Genomic DNA, 6255 nt, shown 5'->3' with positions numbered 1-6255 from the left:
CCTCAAAATGTTCAAGTTACTCAAAGCCCTCAAGGGAGTCAAAGCTATCAAATCCAATGAGAGAGGCGTGAAGAAGCAAGAGAATGGTCATCGAAAAGAGATGCAATTGCTCATGCCATGTTTACCGATTATGATAGGAGGAGGAATAGGACACTTTAGTGTATTAAGATGTCTGACTGGAATTAGATGTTCTTAAAGAGTAGGTATAACTATCAAGTCAAAGTTCCTGATTTAATTATTAGATGGCCTGATTTTGTGAACTGTATCTTGCTGTTTTTTTAACATAATTGTTGTTTACTTTACCATTGGCTATAGTAGCAGACATAGATTTCTTTGCATTATTGTTTGCTTTTGTTGTTGTCAAAGAGTCATTTGTTTTACCAGTTATGGGATTAGATTGGGAGTAATATGTTTTTGTAGTGTCTACTTCAAAGTTTTGACTTCCTTGTTGAATATTTATTCTTTTCTGGTCGCTTTGTTGAAATTGATTTAAGAAATCATCCGAATATTGTGTTCATTGCTCTAAATATTGGTTGTGATCATTTCCTTGTATGGATGTTAATCACCCTGCTCCCTACTTGTTCATTATGTTGAAAGTACGAAAGTAAACTTTCTTATGAATGTTATATGAGTGACTGCCTATATTGTGATATTACTTTTCTCACATGAAAAAGTTAATTTCTAGTTTAAAAGTGGCTGTTTGAATCAGATTTTTAAACAAAAGCCTCAACTTGGAGAGTAGGGGAGTCTTTCTTATGTTTGAATGTTTTCTGTAACAGTAAATAATGGGCAAAAAAGGAGAGAAGCAGTTTAGGTGGTCAAAGCCAATGGATATTTGATGTTAGAGATCTTAGCGGATGAAGTGAAGCAGGGAAATAAATCAACCAATCAGTTTAAGGTTATCTCATTCAATCGTGTTTCGAATGCCATTAATGAATAATTAGGAATGAACTGTTCTCCGAAGCATGTGGAGAATCATCTCAAAACGCTAAGAAGCACATGAAATATAGTGCAAACTCTACTAAACAAAATTGGTCTTGGATGGGATGACAACTTGAAGATGATTACTGCCAGTCCCAGAGTGTATGCAATGCATATTCATGTAAGGTTGTTGTATCAGTATTGACGTCGTTTATGCAACTCTATGAATATTCAAGATATTCATGAAATATCTTAGATATTAATTTTTACTTGAACTCTATTTTTTTGTTTGTGATAAATTAAAGAGTTGATGCTTTAGTTTTATAGGAAAATGTCACGACCCAAAACGAGCCGCGAGTGGCACCCACACTTATCCTCCTATGTGAGCGAACCAACAAATCTAAACCCCAACGTTTACCAATATTTCAACCATAATGAGCAAAATATAATGCGGAAGACCCAAAACTCATTAATATAACAAATAAATAAGCTTTTAAAGTATAATACTTATCATCCCCAAAATCTGGAAGTCATCACATCAAGAACATCTATTCTCAAATTACTAAGTCTAAGAGTATTTAAGAAACTAAAATAAGTAAACAGATGGTCCATGTCCGAACTTCAAGGACATCAAGACGTGAATGAGAGAATCCAGTCTGAGCTAGGAATAATAGCTCACCCTGAAATCTGACGTGCTGAAGACTGGCTAGAGTTGCGGATGAGTCGAAGTCAATGGTGCACTTGCTGCACTCCACAAACAACAAGAAGGAAATAAAAGTAGGGGTCAGTACAAGGAACAAGTACTGAGTAGGTATCATCGGCCAACTCAAAATAGAAAGTAATATATATACTGAATAATAATATAAAATCAATCACAATACTTAACAGGTGACAATCAATAAGTACAAGAACCCTTGGCAACAAAACCAAGCACACCTATGAGGACTCAAGCCTCCACACCATACCCATTTGGGAAATAGGTTCTTCAAAATTTAGTGTATTAACATAATTCAAGATTACTTCTCTTTATTCTTATCGTGTCGGAACGTGACACTCCGATCCATTATTCCTACCGTGTCGGAACGTGACACTCCGTCCATTATTNGTGTCGGAACGTGACACTCCGATCCCCTAATGCTACGTGTCGGAACGTGACACTCCGATCCATTATTACTACCGTGTCGGAACATGACACTCCGATCCCCTAAGGCTACTTGTCGGAACGTGACACTCCGATCCATTAATTCTACGTGTCGGAACGTGACACTCCGATCCCCTAATCTCATTATTCCAGTTCATCAAGCTTTCTTTATGTCAAGACTTTTAATCAGGTTTTTTTTCAAGATTATTAAAGAACCTTATTCTTCCAAGTATGTAAGGTTATAATCATGTTGGACTAGTTTATTCAGTAAAAGAGTAATCTAGGATCCTTTCTCTAGATTTGAGTATTCTTGAGATAAGTTGATTTTGAGTTCTTCCATTCTTCAGTTCATATTTCTTTTAAAAGTTCTAATCCTAATTATCAAATTTCTATATTGTTATTGAGATACTTCATATCATGAATCATATTTCTTGAATTCTTAATTCAAATTCAAGAAAAAGTTAAGAGTAGAGTTCTAGAAAGCTTTTGAGTTCAGTTGTGAATCCTTTGAGATCAACTATCGATATGAACTAAGTTTTTAGGAAGTAAGTATGAGAATGAGAAGATTTGTATACATGAGTTCCATATTTTTATGCATACCCCTGTGTCGAGTCGTTCATGCCCATAAATTCCGCATGAACTTTGTAAATCAAGCATCTTTATGTGGAGTAGTATCTTCAAGTTTTAAGTATTGAGTTTCAAATCCCTTTTGAGATTTTATTCCTAATAATGGGACTATTACATGTTACCCATGAAGTCCTTGACTTGAGTAATTCATGCCCATAACTCCGCATGAAACCTATAAGTCAAGCAGTCTAGTAGTGAGTAGTATTATTGAGTCTCGAGTTTTGAATACTAAAGTTCTTTATTTCTATTAAAATTTGTAAGTTGAGTGGTTCATGTTCATAATTCCACATGAACTCTATGATTTGAGTTATAAATTTTTAAAAGCTTTTTAAAGCCAACACTTGAGTTCCTAAACTAAGTTTTGAGAAAGTAAATATGATTTTTGATAAAAGAGTTTTTCAAAACATGATTAGTATGAAAATCGAGTATGCCATCAACGCATGAGTAGTACAATATCTATATATACCATCAATGTTTATGCAGTATGACTTCTTGAGTCATCAATGATCATATTATAATATGATTTTGAAATGATTTTGAGATAGAACAGAGTTGAGTTCATTTTCTTTAAAATTATATGAGAACTATGTATTCCCAAGAGTAAATGTTTTAACATATAAGATAAGAGGAAACTCTGATTTCCAAAAGAATTTTGAGCAATTTGAGTACCATCTCTTTAAGAGAAAGAGTTTTGAGTAACTATAAGAGTTATGTCTTAAAGAATATGATTTAGTTATATTTTGGGAGTAGAACTGAGCACCGATATGGGGGAGAGTTCAAACAACTCACAATCCCCATAAACCATGTAGCCAACGTGGGTAAAAAGGGTTATACTTTTTAGATGATTCCTTAATACTTTTTATCATAGACTAGTGGATCCACTTAGTGAATAGGTATTATACCCTGACAAAGTATAGGATAATTCTGGTAGAGTGGGTGAGACATTGTACCATCACATACCTTATAGTGATGGTTGTCCATTTGAAAAACTCCCACAGAGATATTTGTATTTTTATATACACAGAGTTTACTTGTTTTTTCATATACAAACTGAGTATATTGTATTCTTTAATAGATTTAGTTGTTTTCTATTGTTTTAAAAGATTTTCATCTATGGAAAAGAGGCCTAAAATACCTTTGAAATATTAGAAATGGTACAAAAATATCCTCTATCTATCAATTGGCTTCAAAATACCTTTCTCACCCACCTATTGGCTCCAAAATACCCTTGTCATTCACCTTTGGGTTCAAAATTGACCACTTATTTAATGATTTTAAATCTAAACTATTTAAATATTTTTTTAAATACATGGTGCTCAACTAATTGTCATAATTTAACTTATTAATATAATTTATAAATCAAACCACTAGCCACCCATATGTCTCCCCTTTGATAGTTGTTGAAGCTGAAAACTCACAGGTTTAACTTTTGGGTGTTGTTGAAAACACAAATCTGACGCCAGTTCACATGTTCATATGAAGATTTCCGGAAGGTATGCTCAATTACCACACACTCATCTAAGTAAATCAGGTGGCACATCAGGAAAGACCTTGATGTACTGTTCATGGAAACACCCTTTTGAAAATTACAAAAAGTTTAATATGTACAACGATGTGATTCCTCATTTCAAAAAGAGAAAAGGCTCAAACATGCCATCGAACTTTAAGAAAAGGCTCATTTATGTTATCAGTTAAAAGTTTGACTTATTTATGTAATTACCGTTAAAGAAAATGCTCATTTATGCCATTATGTCACGACCCAAAACGAGCCGCGAGTGGCACCCACACTTATCCTCCTATGTGAGCGAACCAACAAATCTAAACCCCAACGTTTACCAATATTTCAACCATAATGAACAAAATATAATGCGGAAGACCCAAAACTCATTAATATAACAAATTAATAAGCTTTTAAAGTATAATACTTATCATCCCCAATATCTGGAAGTCATCACATCAAAAACATCTATCCTCAAATTACTAAGACTAAGAGTATTTAAGAAACTAAAATAAGTAAACAGATGGTCCATGTCCGAACTTCAAGGACATCAAGACGTGAATGAGAGAATCCAGTCCGAGCTAGGAATAATAGCTCACCCTGAAATCTGACGTGCTGAAGATTGACTAGAGTTGCGGACGAGTCGAAGTCAACGGTGCACTTGCTGCACTCCACAGACAACAAGAAGGAAATAAAAGTAGGGGTCAGTACAAGGAACAAGTACTGAGTAGGTATCATCAGCCAACTCAAAATAGAAAGCAATATATATACTGAATAATAATATAAAATCAATCACAATACTTAACAGGTGACAATCAACAAGTACAAGAACCCTTGGCAACAACACCAAGCACACCTATGAGGACTCAAGTCTCCACACCATACTCATTTGGGAAATAGGTTCTTCGAAATTTAGTGTATTAACATAATTCAAGATTACTTCTCTTTATTCTTATCGTGTCGGAACGTGACACTCCGATCCATTATTCCTACCGTGTCGGAACGTGTCACTCCGATCCCCTAATGCTACTTGTCAGAACGTGACACTCTGATCCCCTAATGCTACGTGTCGGAACGTGACACTCCGATCCATTATTACTACCGTGTCGGAACGTGACACTCCGATCCCCTAAGGCTACGTGTCAGAACGTGACACTCCGATCCATTAATGCTACGTGTCGGAACGTGACACTCCGATCCCCTAATCTCATTATTCCAGTTCATCAAGTTTTCTTTATGTCAAGCGTCATCTTAATACAGAGGATTTAAGATTAAAGATTCAACAATCTCATCATTCTAACCACCACAATTATACGATCACAACATACAAACACACAATCAAGTATATAGAAGACTTTACAATACCACCCAATACATATCAATCGCTATTTAGAGTTTATCTATCACATAGACATAAACCATAACCTACCTCCACTGAAGAATCGTGATCAAGCAAGCTATATCTCCAATGCCTTTTGCTTTCCTCTTCGTTCTCTATCTCTCGCTCGTTCTCCCCTTTCTATCTTTTTTTCTTTTTCTTCTCCAGATTCTTTTTCTTTTACCCTAATTATCATATAATTCATTATGATAAAAGTAACCCATTATTTATTTCAAGGTTATCTCCTTTAACCCCCAAGTAAATAAATTATTAAACTTACCCCACTAATTTCATAAAGTTTGTCATGAATAGTCCAAAACACCCCTTTAAAACCTTTAGCAGAAATCCGACCCAGTTGGGGTTACGCAACCTGTGACGGTCCGTCGTGTCTATGACGGTCCGTCCTGCAGGTCCGTCACAATGTTCAGAGAGTTAAATTCAGTAAAGGGTTTGTGACGGTCCGTCGTACCTACGACGGTCCGTCCTGCAGTTCCGTCGTGAAGTTCAGAGAGTCGATCTCAGTACCCAGATTTCAGAGTTGAAGTGTTTTGGAACGAAGACCCTCGACGGTCCGTCGTGACCATGACGGTCCGTCGCGTGATCCGTCGCCCCAGTCAGTTATTTCCAAAATAATTTTTTACTGCTCGAACCTACTAAACAGGTTGTTACAATAGATACCAATTTACCCAT

The 6255-nt window shown here is 35.6% G+C and overlaps 1 pseudogene; it reads left to right on the top strand.

The window, feature by feature from the left end:
• Positions 1-747: 747 nt before the first annotated feature.
• LOC107020112 overlaps positions 748-6255 on the top strand; it is an 11524-nt pseudogene continuing 6016 nt past the window's right edge.

This window comes from Solanum pennellii, chromosome 5, assembly GCF_001406875.1.
Source record: "Solanum pennellii chromosome 5, SPENNV200".
Taxonomy (NCBI): domain Eukaryota; kingdom Viridiplantae; phylum Streptophyta; class Magnoliopsida; order Solanales; family Solanaceae; genus Solanum; species Solanum pennellii.
This window is presented reverse-complemented; position numbering and strand designations above follow the sequence as displayed.